This window comes from Sus scrofa, chromosome 7, assembly GCF_054392235.1.
Source record: "Sus scrofa isolate SSC_HxYL_T2T_F1_AM1 chromosome 7, Sscrofa_HxYL_maternal_Yorkshire_Landrace_v2.0, whole genome shotgun sequence".
Taxonomy (NCBI): domain Eukaryota; kingdom Metazoa; phylum Chordata; class Mammalia; order Artiodactyla; family Suidae; genus Sus; species Sus scrofa.
In genome coordinates, this window is record NC_139389.1 from 23659233 (window position 1) to 23679028 (window position 19796).

General features: G+C 37.3%; 1 pseudogene; it reads right to left on the reverse strand.

Moving 5' to 3' along the window:
• Nucleotides 1–14909: 14909 nt before the first annotated feature.
• Nucleotides 14910–15873, reverse strand: LOC146401352 (olfactory receptor 2W1-like; annotated as a pseudogene).
• Nucleotides 15874–19796: the final 3923 nt, after the last annotated feature.

Genomic DNA, 19796 nt, shown 5'->3' on the forward strand with positions numbered 1-19796 from the left:
GATTATAGGGTAAATATTTAATCACAAACACATGAATAGAGAGGTAAAACTATGCTCATTTATAGGATCTACATTTCAAAAGATGTTAACTTGGAGATAAATAAATATCCTATATGATATGGTAGAGACTAATTGGTATAAAATCCAGGAGGCTGTATGCAAATCAGGTTGATTTTGGGAAACCGCTGCTTATATTACCCAAGACAACTTGATTTCTCCTCCACTTACCCTTATTCACCTGGGTAAACTTTTCAGTGATGATGATTCGGCCAAGAAAAATTTTGAAGGAAAAAGTTATTTTCTAAAATGCAAGATGAATATTCTATGTAAATAGAGAAGAACTATCCCTGGATTTTTCACCAACTGTCACTGTGAACCTTTATGCTTGTGGAAGGAGGCTGCCCCTGCCTCTCACCATTCCCAGTTCATAGCCCCAGTTAGTGAGACCACTTTTTTTTTTCTCCACCTGTGTAAAAGAATCCACCAAGGAGACACATCTCATCTGTGTTGTGAATGATAGCTAATTAGTTTTCTCTTAGAGCAATGATGAAATACCGAGGGACTCTGAGTATCTCATAAGCAATTAATGTATGTTGATAATTGCTCAGAAATGCAAAAACAAAATAAGACAAACAAAACAAATCTCCTTAAGAGAAGTTATCAGTTTCCAAGGTCAACTGCTATTCTCAATTTTGAATTGAAACTAAAATTATCATCACTGTTACTCTTTTTATATATGAAGCTAATGTGAGTAAAAATAATTACAGTAGTTTTTATATTGTGCTTTATTAATCACGTACATCTCTATATATTATGTCTTACCGATCCTTAAAACCTTTTGAATGATGTTACTCTTTTTTATATAAAAGAAAACTGGATAAAAACATAGAAGTTTTGAGACAAGCCCAATGTGACCAAGTAATAAACAAACAAGTATAGACAAAATACTCACACGCTACATCTTCTGACTCCATAATGTTTTTTACTTGAACATAGCTTCGTATATGTAGTCTAACTTTTTGAAATAAGTTTAATTTACAAACATGTTTATGATTTCAGCATAGAAGGGCAGCTGGTGCCCCTGTTAGAAATTTACCAAATAAATTAGAGGAGAAAGAAATGTAATGGAAGTAAAAATAACACAGACATATCTGTAACAAGAATTCTATAGAGGTAAACTTAGAAACATAGTGTAGAATTTAGAAATGTTGCCTCTTCCATTCATAAATGTTATGCAATATAACCCAATATAATAGTGATTCTTACTAGACATGGGTCCCAAAAACTATTTTGGCTGGTTTCTCTTGATGTGAGATGTATTTTATGGGAGCATAGGTATCAGTCCTGTAATGATCTTGGAGACTGATCATCAATGAAAGTAAAAATTTCAGTATTCTTATGGTTGAATAAAAAAACTGTCTTCACTGTTATCCTCTCAGAAACTAGCCCAGAATTCATAAGGAGAACAAAACCACAATAATCTAAGACACATCTGAAACCCAGAACTGTTAAATAATGGTTTCCAAAACTAGAACAATCAAAGAGGGGGAGCTTGAGATAATGTCCTTTACTACTGAACTCAAAACCTACTGAAAAAACCAACTTCCTCTGAGCACGTGGGAAGACCTGGAGTAAAAAGAAACCTAAACCCAAGCAGCAATAACAAATTACAGCTAGTGGTCTCTTGTTATAGCAACAGGCAAAGGCACAGAGAATAAAGGTTGGCAATATACATTATCCAGGATCTCTGTATGGAGTCTAGGAAAAACAGAAATAGAAATCATGGAAGTAAGTCACTTTTGAAGCAAGTGGTCTATTGTCGAAAGAGTGGAGAGGACAGAGACTACATTACAGCAGATCTAGAGCGGAAAACCTCAACTTTTTAATGAGATATAACTGACATATAACATTATATTAGCTTCAGGTGTACAATATAATGATTCCATGTTGTATATATTGTAAAATGTTTACCATATAAGTCTAGTTAACAGCTATCACTACTCATAGTTATAAATTTATTTCCTTGTGATGAGAAATTTTAAGATGCAATACAGTATTATTAGCTATAGTCACTGTGCTGTACTTTACATTCCCGAGACTTACTTATTTTATAACTGGAAAATCTCAGTTGATTGGAGAAAAGTAAAGGCCAAAATAGGTCTCATATGCGTTTAACCTGTGTCTTAGTATTTTTGCTGATCTGGAACAAGGATTTGCCTCTTCTCTAACATGAGTATTTTACAAATAATTGATCTAGAAAAATAAAAACTGAAAAAGTTAATGAAGAATAGTCAAAAGAGAATCAGGGAGTTCCCATCGTGGCTCAGTGGAAATGAATCCGACTTGGATCCATGAGGACACAGGTTTGATCCCTGGCCTCGCTCAGTGGGTTAAGATTCGGCATTGCCGTGAGATGTGGTGTATATGTCACAGACGTGGCTCAGATCTGGTGTTGCTGTAGCTGTAGTGGAGGCCAGCAGCTGTAGCACTGATTAGACCCCTAGCCTGGGAACCTCCACATGTTGTGGGTACGACCTTAAAAAAAAAAAAAGACAAGAGAATCAGGATTTTATACAAAAGATTGATTACTGGCCATATGCAAAACACTAGAAAATGAAACCTAGAAAGTAATAGGAAAAGGATTGGCAGATGAGGAACACTCATTACAAAATTCTGTGCTGGAGGAAAGAATTGTAACCAACATAAGGTCCTTATTGCTAAAAAGCCAACCATAAAAATGTGACAGACACTATGAACTATAGCACAAATAAAAGTGCAAAAATTCAAAAAAATATATGGCAAAATAGCAAATAGGCATGTATCATGAACTGGTAGAACTCAGGCCAGAAATATAAGGAAAAATTAAAAACAAGAAACAAAAATTAAAATTATAAAAACAGAAATAGATGCAACTGAAATCCTAGAAGGAAGTAAAGAATGAAGAATTGTTAAAACCAAGAAAAAAATGACCAAGAAAGCATAGCATCAAAATTATAATAAACTGTACTTGACAAGTTATAAAAGAAAATATAGATCTACAGACTAAACAAGTCTCACTTTATTTCAGCTAAAAAAATACTTAATGGTAAAACCCTAGTAAAATTGCTGGACTTCAACAATAATAATCTTTTTTAAAATTGAAATATGCTTGATTTGCAATGTAGTCTCAGGTGTATAGCAAAGTGACTGAGATACGTATCTGTATATATATAGCTATGACTATGTATATGAATATATATACTTTTCAGATTATTTTCCATTATAGATTATTACAATATAGTAGTTCCTTGTTTATCTATTTTATATATAGTAGTGTGTATATATTAATCCCAACCTTCTAATGTGTCCCTCCCCTTTTCACCCTTGGTAACCATAAATTTGTTTCTATATCTGTTGGGTCTACTTCTTTTTTAACAAATAAGTTCATTTGTATCATTTTTTAGATTCCACGTATAAGTGATATGATATTTGCCTTTCTCTGTCTGACTTATTTTACTTAGTACGATAATCTCCAGGTCCATCCATGTTGCTGCAGATGGCATAATTTCATTCTTTTTATGGCTGAGTAATATTCCATTGTACATGTGTACTTCATCTTCTTATCCATTCATCTGTTGGTGGATATTTAGATTGTTTCCATGTCTTGGCCATTACAAGAAGTGGGGTGCATGTATCTCTTTGAAATAGAGTTTTCATCTTTTCCAGATCTATGCCCAGAATTGGGATTCCTGGATCATATAATAACTCTATTTTTAGATTTTTAAGGAACTTCCATACTGTTCTCCATAGTGGCTGTACCAATTTACATTCCCACTAACAGTTTAGGAGGGTTCCCTTTCCTCCACGCCCTCTCCATCATTTATTATTTGTAGACATTTTGATGATAGCCATTCTGATTGATGTGATGTAATACTTCACTGTAATTTTTTTTTAATATGTACATAGTGGTACTTTATTTTTATTTTGTTTTGTTTTGTTATTTTTATTTATTTATTTATTTTTATAATTTTTTTATTTTCCCACTGTCTAGCAAGGGGGTCAGGTTATCCTTTGCAAGTGAATCAACGGACAAGGGATTCATCTCCAAAATTTAGAAACACCTTCTGCAGCTCCATACCAAAAAAACAAACAACCTCATCCAAAAATGGGCAGAAGATCTAAACAGACAGTTCTCCAAAGAAGACATATGGACGGCCAGAAAACACATGAAAAGATGTTCAACATCACTCATTAGTAGAGAAATGCAAGTCAAAACCTCTCTGAGGTGCCACCTTACACCAGCCAGAATGGCCATCATCCAAAAGTCTACAAACAATAAGTGCTGGAGAGGGTGCGGAGAAAAAGGAACCCAAGTACACTGTTGGTGGGATTGTAAATTGGTGCAACCACTGTGGAAAGCAGGATGGAGAGTCCTCAGAAAACTAAGCATAGAACTACCCTTTGATCCAGCAATCCCACTCCTGGCCATCTATCCAGAGAAAACCACGACTCGCAGAGACACTTGTACTCCGATGTTCATTGCAGCACTATTTTCTTTTTTTTTTTTAATTTTTTTATTTTCCCACTGTACAGCAAGGGGGGTCAGGTTATCCTTACATGTATACATTACAATTACATTTTTCCCCCACCCTTTGTTCTGTTGCAACATGAGTATCTAGACAAAGTTCTCAATGCTATTCAGCAGGATCTCCTTGCATATCTATTCTAAGTTGTGTCTGATAAGCCCAAGCTCCGGATCCCTCCCACTCCCTCCCCCTCCCATCAGGCAGCCACAAGTCTCTTCTCCAAGTCCATGATTTTCTTTTCTGAGGAGATGTTCATTTGTGCTGGACGTTAGATTCCAGTTATAAGTGATATCATATGGCACCCACATGTTCATTGCAGCACTATTCACAATAGCCAGGACATGGAAACAACCCAAATGTCCATCGACAGATGATTGGATTCGGAAGATGTGGTATCTATACACAATGGAATACTACTCAGCCATAAAAAAGGATGACATCATGCCATTTGCAGCAACATGGATGGAACTAGAGAATCTCATCCTGAGTGAAATGAGCCAGAAAGACAAAGGCAAATACCATATGATATCACTTATAACTGGAATCTAATATCCAGCACAAATGAACATCTCCTCAGAAAAGAAAATCATGGACTTGGAGAAGAGACTTGTGGTTGCCTGATGGGAGGGGGAGGGAGTGGGAGGGATCCGGAGCTTGGGCTTATCAGACACAACTTAGAATAGATATGCAAGGAGATCCTGCTGAATAGCATTGAGAACTTTGTCTAGACACTCATGTTGCAACAGAACAAAGGGTGGGGGAAAAATGTAATTGTAATGTATACATGTAAGGATAACCTGACCCCCCTTGCTGTACAGTGGGAAAATAAAAAAATTAAAAAAAAAAAGAAAATAGTGCTGCAATGAACATCGGAGTACAAGTGTCTCTGCGAGTCGTGGTTTTCTCTGGATAGATGGCCAGGAGTGGGATTGCTGGATCAAAGGGTAGTTCTATGCTTAGTTTTCTGAGGACTCTCCATCCTGCTTTCCACAGTGGTTGCACCAATTTACAATCCCACCAACAGTGTACTGGGGTTCCTTTTTCTCCGCACCCTCTCCAGCACTTATTGTTTGTAGACTTTTGGATGATGGCCATTCTGGCTGGTGTAAGGTGGCACCTCAGAGAGGTTTTGACTTGCATTTCTCTACTAATGAGTGATGTTGAACATCTTTTCATGTGTTTTCTGGCCGTCCATATGTCTTCTTTGGAGAACTGTCTGTTTAGATCTTCTGCCCATTTTTGGATGAGGTTGTTTGTTTTTTTGGTATGGAGCTGCAGAAGGTGTTTCTAAATTTTGGAGATGAATCCCTTGTCCGTTGATTCACTTGCAAAGATTTTCTCCCATTCTGTGGGTTGTCTTTTTGTGTTGTTTAGGGTTTCCTTTGCTGTGCAGAAACTTTGAAGTTTGAATAGGTCCCATTTGTTTATTTTTGTTTTTATTGTCAGTACTCTAAGAGGTGGATCTGAGAAGATGGGCAACGCCTGATCCTTAACCCACTGAGCAAAGCCAGGGATTGAACCCACAACCTCATGGTTCCTAGTCTGATTCATTTCTGCTGCGTCACCATGGGAACTCTGTGGATTCTTTAGTTTTTGAAAAATTTCACATTGGTTTTCCGGGAATGGGTAAATCCAGATTGTGAAGCAAGTGCTTTTGTCTTAGACATGCAATATAATGTGTTTTTGAACCCCTTTGCCTAAATCGAGATGTGTTTTTCTGAACCCTTTTTATTTCCCTATTTTTTCTTTCTTGCTTTAGCCCTTTACTTATGGGGACCATTTAAATGAAATTATTAGCAGTGCTTCCCCATTTGGCTTCACTTCAGAATAACTGGGATATGTGGAAATTTTAGAAATACAGAATCTAATTCCCGTGCCCTCCCCAGAGGCTATATTATTCTCTGTTTATACTGCTTCTCTGGACAATATCATATAGTTTCAGGGCTTTAAATGCCAGCTACATGTTGATGGCTTTCAAATTTATGTTTCCAGTCTTTTCCACTAAGCATGCAACTGGTAATCCCGACCACCTAATTGCATTTACATTTGGATGTCTAACAAGAATATGAACCTAGGAGTTCCTGTGTGGCTCAGTGGGTTAAGGATCTGGCAGGGTCACTGCCGTAGCTCAGGTGGCCCAGGTTCAGTCCCTGGCCCCGGAACTTCCACATGCCATGGGTGTGGCGAAAGGGGAAAAGAGAAAGAATAAGAACCTAAACATGGCTAAACTAGAACTCTTGATTCCCACTGTGCCAAATCTGCTATCACCTCAATCTTCCTAATCATAGTCTATGGTACAAAGATCTGCCTATCACTGGCCAAAAACCGTAGTCATCCTTAATTATTCCTCTGCCATCACCTTGAAAGTCTGAACTAGTCCAAGTTTAACCTGTTCTTCCCATGTCTACTGTTACACTGAGCACCTGCCTTCTTTTTCCTGGATCACTCAATGGCCTCATATCTTGATCCCTGCTTAATTCATTCTCTGCGTGACAGCCAAAACTCTTCCTTTTTTTGGGGGGAGGGGGGCGGGGAACATTCCTGCGGCATGCAGGAGTACTTGGGGCAGGATCAGACCTGTGTCATAGCAGTGACAACGCTGGATGCTGAACTGCTAGGTCACCAGAGGACTCTCCAAAAGAGTTCTTAAAAAAAAAGCTAAATAAAATATTTTCGTTTACCTGTCTGAAATCTTTCAAGACTCTTATGTACCTAGAACAAAATGTAGACTCCTTGAGATGGGGGCCAACTGAGATGGCAACAAAGGAGATTCCTGAACTCCACTCTTCCCATGGACACATCCAATGTGCAACAATACAGAGTATTTCTCTCTGAAAGAAATCCAGAAACTACTTGAGTGACTTCTCTACACCTTGAGTGGATGAGAAAATACTCACGTTCTGATGGGTGGAAATGATTGAGACACCCCCTCACCATAGCTCCCCCCTTCCCTGCCCTGCCCTGGCAGAGCACTATACAATTGGGAGAAACTCCCAGCTCCCAATTCCTCCCTGAGGAGCCCAGGGTTTGGACCCCATAAATGTCTATATTTTTTGGCTTTTTTTTAGGGCCACACCCGAGGCATATGGAGGTTCCCAGGCTAGAGGCCAAATCGGAGCTACAGCTGCCAGCCTACACCACAGCTATAGCAATGCCCGATCCAAGCTGTTTCTGTGACCTATACCACAGCTCACAGCAACACCGATCCTTAACCCACTGAGCGAGGCCAGGGATTGAACCCTCAGCCTCATGGATACTAGTCGGATTTGTTTCCACTGCACTACGAGGGGAACTCCAGAACCGCATTTTTAACACCACAGCTTTCAAGAGTTCCATCTGAGGGATGGACCCTCCAAACTCTTAACTCTGAAAGCCAGTGAGACTTGCATCCATGAGACCCTCAAGACTAGAGCAAAGAAAGAGGAGTTGTTAACAGATGTAGGAGACGTGACTCATTCCCCTGGGTTGACTGTTGAGGGAGCAAACAGAAAAGCTGATCTCCCAGGCTTTCCCTGAAAGAGGCCCATTGGCAAACTTTAAAAGCAGCTGCCCTAAGGGTCAGGCTTTTAATTTAGCCCACATCTGGTGGCTGGCTTTGATCGGCCCCAGAGACTGGGGAAACTGGTAGGCACCTTTTCTGCCATCTCCCAGTAGTCCCCTCCAAATCACCAGTATCTCCCTGGAAGGAGCTTGTATGCAAGTAATGTGCCTCAGAAATTTCACCGCGGCCCAAGGGACAGGTCCCTAGATGGGTAGGCTCTGATGACCGATGGGCCTTGCATTCGTGAATCCCACAGGACTGTAGCAAACAATGTTATACGATTGATATATGACACTGTGTATGTTCAAGATGTACAGTGTTACATTTAAATATAACATTATAATTACCACCATAATGTTAGCTAACACCTCCATCATGCCACATAATAACCACTTCTTTTTTCGTGATGAGAACATTTAAGACTTAGTCTCTTAGCAGTGGAAACATTTGTTTTGAATATGGTTGACTATAATCACCATGCTGTACCTTAGATTTCCTGAACTATTTAACCTTCTAGTTGTACTCTTTAACATCTCAGTTCCCCAGCTCTCTAGCCCCTGGCAGCCATCATTCTACTGTCTGTTTCTAAGAGTGTCTGTTTTAGAATTCACGTACAAGTGGTAATGAGTAGGATTTGTCTTTCTCTGCTTAACTTCTCTGACTTAGCATCCTGACTTCAAAGTCCATTCATGTTGTTGCAGATGGCAAGATTTTCTTCTCATAGCAGAATAACATTCCTGTGTGTGTGTGTGTGTGTGTGTGTGTGTGTGTGTGTGAGTGTGTGTGTGTGTGTGTGGTGTCACATCTTCTTTATCCATTCACCCACTGATGGACATAGAATGGGCTGTTTCTATGTATTGGCCATTGTGACTAATGCTGCAATAAACATCGAAGTTCAGGTATCTCTTTGGGATCCTGTTTTCATTTTCCTTGGCTATATTCCCAGAAGTGGAATTGCTGTGTTATATGGTAATTCTATTTTTAATTAAAAAACCCCTTCATATTCTTTTCCATAGCAGCTCAAACAATTTACATTCCCACCAACATACACAAAAGTTCCCCTTTTCTCCACATCCTGACAAACGCTTGTATTTTTTGCCTCCCAGATGCTAGCCATTCTACTAGGTGTAAGATGATATGTCATTCTGGTTTGGATGTGCATTTCCCAGATGATCCGTGAATTGAGCACCTCCTCATAAATGTGTTGGCCACTTGTATGCCGTCTTTGGAGAAATGTTTATTCACTTCCTCGGACTGTTTTTCAGTTGGGTTGTTTGTTTTTTGGCTATTGAGTTGAATGAGTTCTTTATATATTTTGGATATTAGCCTCTTATCTGAGACATGATTTGCAAATATTTTCTCCTATTCTGTAGGTTGCCTTTGTGTTTTGTAGATTGTCTCTTTTGGTTTTTCGTTTGATGTAGGCCCATTTGTTGATTTTTGCTTTTGCTGCTTGTGCTTTTGGTGTCATATCCAAGCATTCTATTAAAATGGTCTCTTTTCTGGTTAGTTTGGTCCATTCTTCCAAAAATCTGTATTTGTTGGTAGTGCCAGGAGAGATTAGGGTGGTGTTTGCTTTTTTTTTTTCCCTTCCAGAATTTGATAGCACAATACATTTGATAAGACATTTATATTTCTTCCATTTCCAGTTGTTTTAGTGACAAATAATTCACTAGAATATTCCTTAGGAGTCTATTTAGGTGATACAAGCCCAAATTTCATGGATTAATTTTAAGTTCTGATTGGCTTTATTAGGTGATTCATGAACTGAGCACCGTCTCACCCAGGGGAATGGGTAATGTCTCCTACATCTGTCAACAACTCTAGAAGGGCATTACAAGGGGTTTTACAAATAGGAAAGTTTTTATAGGAAGAAAGGTGGGGTAAGGGAGTTAGTTAATAGCCAAAGAAAAGTAAAGATTGTTTTCATGCCAGAAAATCTTCTCTTTTGGGGGGAAGAAAATGGCAAGGGTTTTATCATGCCGGTTGCCTTTTATTCCTCTGGGAGAATGGAGAGGGCCCATGTGACAGATTATACCTCATTGGTGCTGACCAGAAAGTTCCACATACTGGTTGATTAAGATCACATGGGTGGTGAAGGTTGAAACTGCAGTTAGGTTAGGTATTAAATCTAGATTCGGTATCATGGACTTTAGCACAAGTGATGTCATTTTGGGCCTCTGGTTTTCCTGTTTAACACGGGGAACTAGAAACATCTTCCAAGTCACCGCATAAGAGAGAATTCTTGTACGGTTTCTCTATATCAACACCTCGTATATTATTGCCATTTTGATTTTTTTGGATTTTATAATTATTATACTTTCTTTAGGAGACCTAAGTTTCATCTTACCTATGCATGTCTCTGAAACAAACCTGAAAAAAAAAATAATTGCACGGATTTTTTTCCATGTATTTGAGTCTTGTAGTAATTGGGAACAGTACAGGAGGATTTTTTCTTCAAAATTAATCTTTATATTTCCAATTTGTCATAATGTCTGACATTATGTTAGGTACAATGTTTGGTACCTAAAGTAATTTGATTTATATTTAATATGTCTGATCATTGTAATATGTAATTTCTGGTTAATACATCTACTAGCCAGACATACTTGCCTTTCTTTGCAAAATCAAAACAGTAGATACACATGAAAATTTATGGCAGTCCATCAGTTTGTGTATTTACGTAACATCAAATTGCATGAAATGAATTTCATATGGGTGTTTGGATTTAGTGGTATTGAAAGGTCTTGATTTAATGATTTTTTTTTTGAAAGGTCATTGATTTCACGATTTTCTTTTTTTTGGGAATCATTTTCAGGCAGAGCTACTTGATTAGTGAATGTCGTTAGTGGAAGGAATATTAAATAATACATATGTTCTTTTCTTTATGATATTTGTCTTAAATTTATTTCAACTTTTATTGAGACATCAGTGGGACATATAAAATTGTATTGGTTTTAGGTGTACAATGTTATAGTTACTATAATGAGTTAACTTTCATCACCACACACAGTTACAATTTTTTTTTTTTCTTGTGGTGGGAACTTTTAAGTTTTCCTCTTAGCAACTCTCAAATAAACCACATAGCATTGCTAAGTACAGTCACCACGCTGTATGTTACATCCCCGGGACTCATTTATCTTATAACTGGATGTTTGCACCTTTTGACCACCTTTGCCTATTTTACCAATTCCCATTTGTGGAGCAGGGTGGGGCCCTGCTCTCTGGCAAGTACCGATCTGTTTTCTGTATCAATATGTTGAGTCTTTTTTTAGATGTGACGTGTATGTGAAGTCATATACTATTAGTCTTTGATTTATTTCACTTAGCTTAAGGCTTTCAAGTTCCCTCTTTTTTTTTTGCAAATGGCAGCATCTCCTTCCTTTTTATGGCTAAATAATATATTAATATGTTATTATTTACATAATTGCATAGATTTTTCAGGTGTTTACATCATATTAATCATATAATAACTATGGAGATATATATATATATATATATGTATACCGCATTTTCTTTATCTGTCATATTTCTTTGCTAAAGCAAAAGCAGTGGTTCCCAAATGTTGACCATATAACATTTAAACACACAAGGTGATTTCTCATAATACCTTTCACACAGTGGGCATTTCATTCATGTATTCTTATTGATTGCTCAATCTGGTTTCTGTTTATCAACACATTTTTAATCTCTGAGGCTTTTTACTTATATTCTTTGTTCTAAGAGACATCTGTGCTGGTTTTTAGCCTCCATGACTTTACCACACCCTATTCACCTTGATGTTTTCTGCTGTTTTCAGATCTTATAGAACCTTTAGAGTTCATCTCAAGTGCCATCTACTTCATAAACCTATTTCCGTTTCCTCCTAATCAGACTTATCCATTACTTTTCTGAGAGCCTTTGTACTTTTTGCCTGTGCAGAATAATTTAGCACGTATGGTTAAGTCGTTGCGGGGTAGATTCTAATTATATTATGCAATGTTGTTTTTTCAAATAGATAAAATGGTGTTACTTTTGCTTGCATATATAGTTTCACATTTAAGCTTATGATACAGAGATCAGGAAGCACGCAATTAATTCTGTCAATCAGATTCATCATTTGCTTGCCTTGAAAAGTCCTCCGGCTCCAAGTGACAGTGCTCTGCTTGGACCCCAGCACTGTCCCAATTTGGGAAGTCTCTCCACTGCCTACACACACACGAGATATCCACTACTGTTTGTTCTGTGTAGAGACAAAGATTGTGAAGCTAAGTTTAGGCAACCATTGAAAGAAGTGGCAGGAAAATAGGGAGATCACTTTAATATCCATTTTAAATTAAACACACAGAGGCTTGGAACAAATTAGGTAATTTTTATCTCAAGTGGAGAGAAATTGAGGTTCAATGACTGGTCTTCTGAGTCCTAGTCTAATGTGTTTGTACCATACAATTTTTCCCCCTCATTAATCTTTTCTATTTCTGCAAGAATATTGACACTGTGCTAGTAGAGCATTTAAGTTAGATGAGCTAGAGCATCTGTGGTAAACTCTCATGGATGTTGATGTGAGACTCAGTTAGGAAAGTAACCTTTCCTCAAGGAGAAAATTAGATTTAATTACGATTACTCTTACTATTACACTTACATTTTTCAAGCGACATATTATTCCACAAGTGTGATATCAGGCTGACTAAATTATGGAAGTCCTGATTAGCTTATAGAAGTTCAGTGTCTTGAAAGGATTTATTGTAATTTAATGTAAATTCCAAGTATATACCCATTAACTGTGAGAAATAAAAGGGAGGTTAAGTATTTGAAATTTTGGTTCAATTTGCAACTCAAATGCCAAAGACTGGAAAAGAGAATAAAAGTAAATGTAACATGAAAAAATGCTCAACATCGCTGATTATAAGAGAAATGCAAATCAAAACTACCATGAGATACCACCTCACACCAGTCAGAATGGCCATCATTAATAAATCCACAAATAACAAGTGCTGGAGGGGCTGTGGAGAAAAGGGAACCCTCCTGCACTGCTGGTGGGAATGTAAACTGGTACAGCCACTATGGAGAACAGTTTGGAGATACCTTAGAAATCTATACATAGAACTTCCATATGACCCTGCAATCCCACTCTTGGGCATCTATCCAGACAAAACTCTACTTAAAAGAGACACATGCACCCGCATGTTCATTGCAGCACTATTCACAATAGCCAGGACATGGAAACAATCCAAATGTCCATCGACAGAGGATTGGATTCGGAAGATGTGGTATATATACACTATGGAATACTACTCAGCCATAAAAAAGGATGACATCATGCCATTTGCAGCAACATGGATGGAACTAGAGAATCTCATCCTGAGTGAAATGAGCCAGAAAGACAAAGACAAATACCATATGATATCACTTATAACTGGAATCTAATATCCAGCACAAATGAACATCTCCTCAGAAAAGAAAATCATGGACTTGGAGAAGAGACTTGTGGTTGCCTGATGGGAGGGGGAGGGAGTGGGAGGGATCGGGAGCTTGGGCTTATCAGTCACAACCTAGAATAGATTTACAAGGAGATCCCACTGAATAGCATTGAGAACTATGTCTAGATACTCATGTTGCAACAGAAGAAAGGGTGGGGGAAAAACTGTAATTGTAATGTATACATGTAAGGATAACCTGACCCCCTTGCTGTACAGTGGAAAAATAAAATCAAAAAAAAAAAATAAAATAAAAGTAAGTGTAAGCAAGAAAACAAACAATGATGAGCATAACCTGTAATTTTCTCCTGAGTCCATTACTATTGTGTATTTTGTGTGCTTGGATAATTGAAGATAGCAAAGTCTTAATGTATTTTCTAGCCCTATTAATTATAGATGGTACTAAGTTAAGAGCAGACTTAGCACAGAACTTATGTACTCTCTGTGAACCTTTTTTTGTGGGATGGTGAGCTGTTTCTGAAGGCAACTCTAAAAAGGTATTATGTGGACCATAAGAACATCGACACTATTCTTTATCAAATTAAACATGTTTTATGTGAGTCATTATTATCGTTCAGACTGGGGAAGTGAAAATTATCCAAAGACTCCTCCTTTCTTTACATTTCAAGAATTGTAATGTGATAGAGGAGAAAATATTACCTTTTCTTTTACTTTTAAAGTCCAACAATGTATCCAAAGTTCCAAATCCATCCAGATTATAATTATTAATAAGGATTACAATTATTAAACAAAGCCGTCTTTTAGAGATAGGTTTTAGATCATAGAAAAATACCAAAGTTTTATTCATCATCACATTTTCCCATAAAAATATAAACATTATACCATGATATAGGACAATGAAAATATTTATTTTATGAAATTCCACTACATACACATATTAGTACAATCCCTCAAAATTTATGTAAATTCCATGTAGATTTCTGTCAAAAGCCTAACTCACCTCCAACTTGTCATATTTTCTTTCCATTGGGATTGAGACAATGATGAAATAAATCTTTCATGAATGAATGAGAAATGAGTAAGCCTTTTTTGTCACCTTTAAAATCCTTTAATTTGTGCCTTCTCACTCCTGTGTATCATGATAAAGAGGTAGATAGGCTTAAGTAACTTAGAGCCATTACTCAAGATAATGATATTGATGTCATGATTAGAGGCCAAAAAAGGTAGGGTGGTTATATTGTTTGCATCCACAAAGTGTTTGCATCCACAAAGTGTTTGCATACAAGAATTATTACATAAATCGATCTCTGTGATCTAGGGATTACTTGCCTCAGTAAAAATGAAAGTTAGATAACCTTATTATTGCCTCCATCACATTAATTTTTTCTATGACTTCCAGGTCCTTTTTGATTTAGTAGATTTGTGATCAACTCTCATCAGCTTCTTCAGTGCCTCCTTCATGTCTTTATTCCTTAAAGTGTAAATGAGAGGGTTGAGACTTGGTGTGATGATGGTGTAAAAGAGGGTGAGAAACTTAACCCTGATCTTTGGAGGCACTGTTACCTGGTTGCAGGTATAGGTAGATAATAGCTCCGTAGAAGATAGACACCACGGTGAGATGAGATCCACAGGTATTGATTGCTTTCCGCTGGCCTGCCCTTGACTTCATTCTCAGCACAGCTTTGGCAATGTAGCCATAAGATATAAGAATAAGGATGAGTGGTGTAAGGACAATGGCGATGCCTAAAGCAAAAACAGACAATTCAACTGCTGTGGTGTCTATACAAGCTATCTTGAGCATAGCTGGCAACTCACACAAGAAATGATCCAGAAGGTTGTTTCCACATCTAGGCAGATTCAGAGTGAGTGTACACAGTACAACAGAATTGGCCAAACTAATGCTCCAGACCATGATAATCATCTTGAGACATAAATGTGGGTTCATGATTACCAAATAATGGAGGGGCTTACAAATAGCTGTGAAACGATCGTAGGACATAACAGCTAGGAGAAGGCACTTGATGGAGCCCAACCACATATAAACATAGAGCTGAATGACACAGCCCCCATAGCTGATGGTCTTATGAGGCCCCCACAAGTTAACCAGCATCTGAGGGACGATGCTGGTTGTGAAACATAGGTCTAGGAAAGATAAATTCCGGAGGAAGAAGTACATTGGTGTGTGGAGGTGGGAGTCCAGGAGAGACGCAAGAATGATGGCTGTGTTGCCGACCAGTGTGATCAAGTAGAAGGTGGCGACAACTCCTGACAGGGCCATCTCCAGTTTGGGATGGTCAGAGAAGCCCAGCAGAATGAAATCATGCAGAGAAGTAGAGTTTCTTTGGCCCATAGTCCTTCAGTGCCCAAATCCTAAACTGATTTTGGGGTTGGAGAAGGAGAGGGAGGAGAGGGTAGGAGGAAGAGTAGGTGGAGGAAGAGGAGGAGGAGGAGGAGAAGAAGGAAAAGGAATGTGTCAACATAGAGTAAAAATTTGATGAGATACAGAAGTAAACAAGGTAGAGAATTTATATGAATAATTGAAAAAATTAATGGTACAAGTAAAAATTATGGCCAAGTAAGTCTGGTATTTGTAGGTTCTTTTAAAGTAATAAATTTAATATTATATTTTTATTTAGATGACCTTAGGGAGTTCGCTCTTAAACTTAGGGTCTGAATTTTCTCATATGTCAATCTGGAAGTTTGGACTAGAACTTTTTCTAAAATAGTGTGATTGTGTGATTATCCATAAAACTCAGCTACTTGATGTGGGAATATTATTCTTTAACTGAGTTAGTGAATTCACTTATTACATCTAATTATTTGGCTTTTGTCGGAATGAAGGATTAGTCCTCTTCTCCATTAGTTATTTACCAATTTGATTTACACCTTTGCTTTTCCGATATATTATGTAGTAGATCTGGCACGATTCCTTGGTACGTTTATCTTTCTCAACTCAGTACCTAGTTTATCACCCAAACTGGTACATTTGAATTCAAACATATTTGTTAACCATCCTCTCACTTAAAAATATGTCCTCCATCACTATGCTAATCCAAAAAAGTACCATTCTGGTGAGTGTTGTTGATAATGAGGAAGACTGTGCATGTGTATGGGGAGGGCATAAATGGGAAATATCTGTACCTTTCTCTCAATTTTGTTGTAAACCTGAAACAGCTCTACAAATAAAGTTGAATAAAAAGATAGAAAACTTAGAGAAAAATATATGAATGAAAATTAAATTTAAATATCAAACTGGTGACACTTTCTCTCTGTATAGTACCAAAATTGTGCTTACTGTTTGTTATACCATTTCAATATATTTCCTGAATATTATGAAGAAATTGCTTCAAACTATGGCCATGATTCATAAGTGGACACATTTATAAGACTAAGTGGTATGGCTGAGACAGTTGTTTTGAGAGAGCCGTTTGGTGATTTCCTCAGAATTAGCTTCCAAAGAATTATTTGAGTCTAGGTTCTGCCATTGACCAAGTTGGATAGTAAGAAAAAATTAACTTTCTGAAATGTATTACAAGCTTTTATACACCATTAGAATTATGTATTGTCTGAGCAGGGGGGTGAATTAATAATTAATGATTACTTATTTTGATAGGCATATGTTTTATGTAACCTCTGAATAAGACAGAACTTCAGTTAAAATTATATGAATGCAAAAATGAAAATTCTTTTAAAATTAAAGACAATACCATACAATTAATTTCTTAACTATTTCAATTATTATTGTAGCCTCGAAAGATTAATTTGGGAAGGGAAAATACCCATCTATTAAAAATCTCCCACAGGAAATCTCCCAGTAATTTTTCATGCTCATTGTGAGATTTAGAAATGGATCAAAAATGTGAATCCTTTCTAGCTCTTCAGTCTTCATGAATAAAATATTACATTTCAAGCCTTCATTTTCAATTTAATCTACATTTCTCTCTTTTTAAAAATGCTGAATCAAGGAGTTCCCGTTGTGGCTCAGCTTGTTAAAAATCTGACTGATATCCATGAGGATGTGGGTTTGATCCCTGGTCTTGCTCAGTGGGTTAAGGAAGAATCTGGCATTGCTGCAGGCTGTGGCATGGGTCACAGATGTGGCTTGGATCTCGCATTGCTGTGGTTGTGATGTAGACTGCAATTCTGATTTGACCCCTAGCCTGGGAACTTCCATATACCTCAGGTGCAGCCAAAAAAAAAACAAATCCAGATGATTTCTCTGAAATTTCACTAGAGAAAGAAAAAGAAAAAAAAAAAAAGGAGAAATAAAAAGAAAAAAAGGAAAAAAATGCTGAATCAAAATGTCTGAAATCACAAATCAATAAATAACATTAGGATTATAACTTTTAAAATTGTAAATCACTATGCCATATACGTGAAACATGTAATATTGTACACCAGTGATACCTCTAAAAAGTAATAGCATCATGCCCTCTACTTACAATAGAGAATAAATTTTTTTTTTGTCTTTGCCATTTTCTTGGGCTGCTCCCATGGCATATGGAGGTTCCCAGGCTAGGGGTCGAATCAGAGCTGTAGCCACTGGCCTACGCCAGAGCCACAGCAATGCGGGATCTGAGCCGCATCTGCGACCTACACCACAGTTCACGGCAACGCCGGATCCTTAACCCACTGAGCAAGGGCAGGGACCGAACCCACAACCTCATGGTTCCTAGCTGGATTCGTTAACCACTGAGCCACGACGGGAACTCCAAGAGAATAAATTTAATCTTTCCTCCATAATGGAGATAAAGAGAATTTCTCTTCAGAGGTTTACAATATTTATTTGTTCTAAACGTCCTGAAAGCAGGATCCTTAGTCTTTGTAGTTCCAAATTCTCTTTCTTTTACGTCCCACAAATTGTTTTACCAACTTAGACACACTATTTTCCAAGAGATATTAAAGAGTAACATTACTGTGATCCAGAGAGCGTTTCCCTGATGTTGTACTTTTTGACCCGTGTGGAGCCCACTCTGTGGAAACCAGATCCTGGTTAAGCATTTGCTCTCCGGGGCTGCAGCTTTCTCCTTTTTTTTTTCCTGCAGCACCACTGCGAGTTCTGTTTTTTTCCTGATGTGTGTTAAAATATAGATTCTCGACAGGACTCCTCCTTCTTGAACATGTGACTTCGAGGAAGGGGAGGAAACGTGTCAGAAATTCTTACTACTTGTTCTGACTTTAAATCAGCTTGCAAATAGTCTTGGTCCCAGTGAAATATTAAAAAGCAACCATTAATTCAAAATAAGAATAAAACAAATTTCCCAGTATTGCCTGAAAACCCAGACCTCAAGAAAGGTTTCAAAGCCATCCAGACTACATCCCATTGATTTCAGTAGAGTGCCACAGAAAAAAAGCCTGTAAATGAAACAGCTGGAGAATTAGAAGATATTCTGATATTTCACTAAGAGAAATTTAATAGATGCAAAAGTTATTCACTGACAGAAAAGCATAAGATAGGGAATGAGGGAAATGTCTTTTAGACATTTTTCTCTAGTAGTGAATATGTTACAAATAAACTTTTCTGTTAGAGTGTGCATTTCCAATACTCAAATTATAGTATGTGTTATTTCTATAAAATAATCCTACCATTAATAGTACATATTGATTTGGAAAAAAGTTGCTGGAGCGTATCATTTAAAAAGTTACTGGAGCGTATAAAAAAGATATCTGATGCCTGAGGTTGAATAGTAATTTTATGAAAGATATTCAATCTGCAAATCCCTAAATAATAAGTTGAGGATCATAAGATTTATACTTTTATACAGTCCTAATGTGGCTTTGTCTTGATGACTGTGATTAGTAGTTCAAACACTTCAGTATCTGTAACAACTAATTCTGTTTGTGTCTTAGAGGTCAGTGTTTAAACCCCCCAGTTCTAGAGTGAGTAGTACTCAAAAGAGTTTTATGAGTTGGCTTATGGTCACAAGACTCCCTTGAGTTAAAATTACATTCCACCAATAATTAATAAAATACAGAAGCACAAATTGATTGCCTTATGATATGTACATGTTTAAATGTTGCAAGTCTCATCTCTGAGTCATAAAACAATTTTAACTATCTGCTTCAGTATGGTAATAATTTTTGTATTCTATATTTGAAACGTAGTGTGGTGTAAAGTAGATGGAGCCAGACTTTCTGAACTGAAATCCTGTGGTTTCAGTTATCAGCCGTGTGAACTTGGGAAAATTATTTAACTTTTTGGAGCATCAGATTTCTTATCTATAAGAGAGGGATAATAATACATACTTTAAGCAGTTAGTATGAGGATTAAAT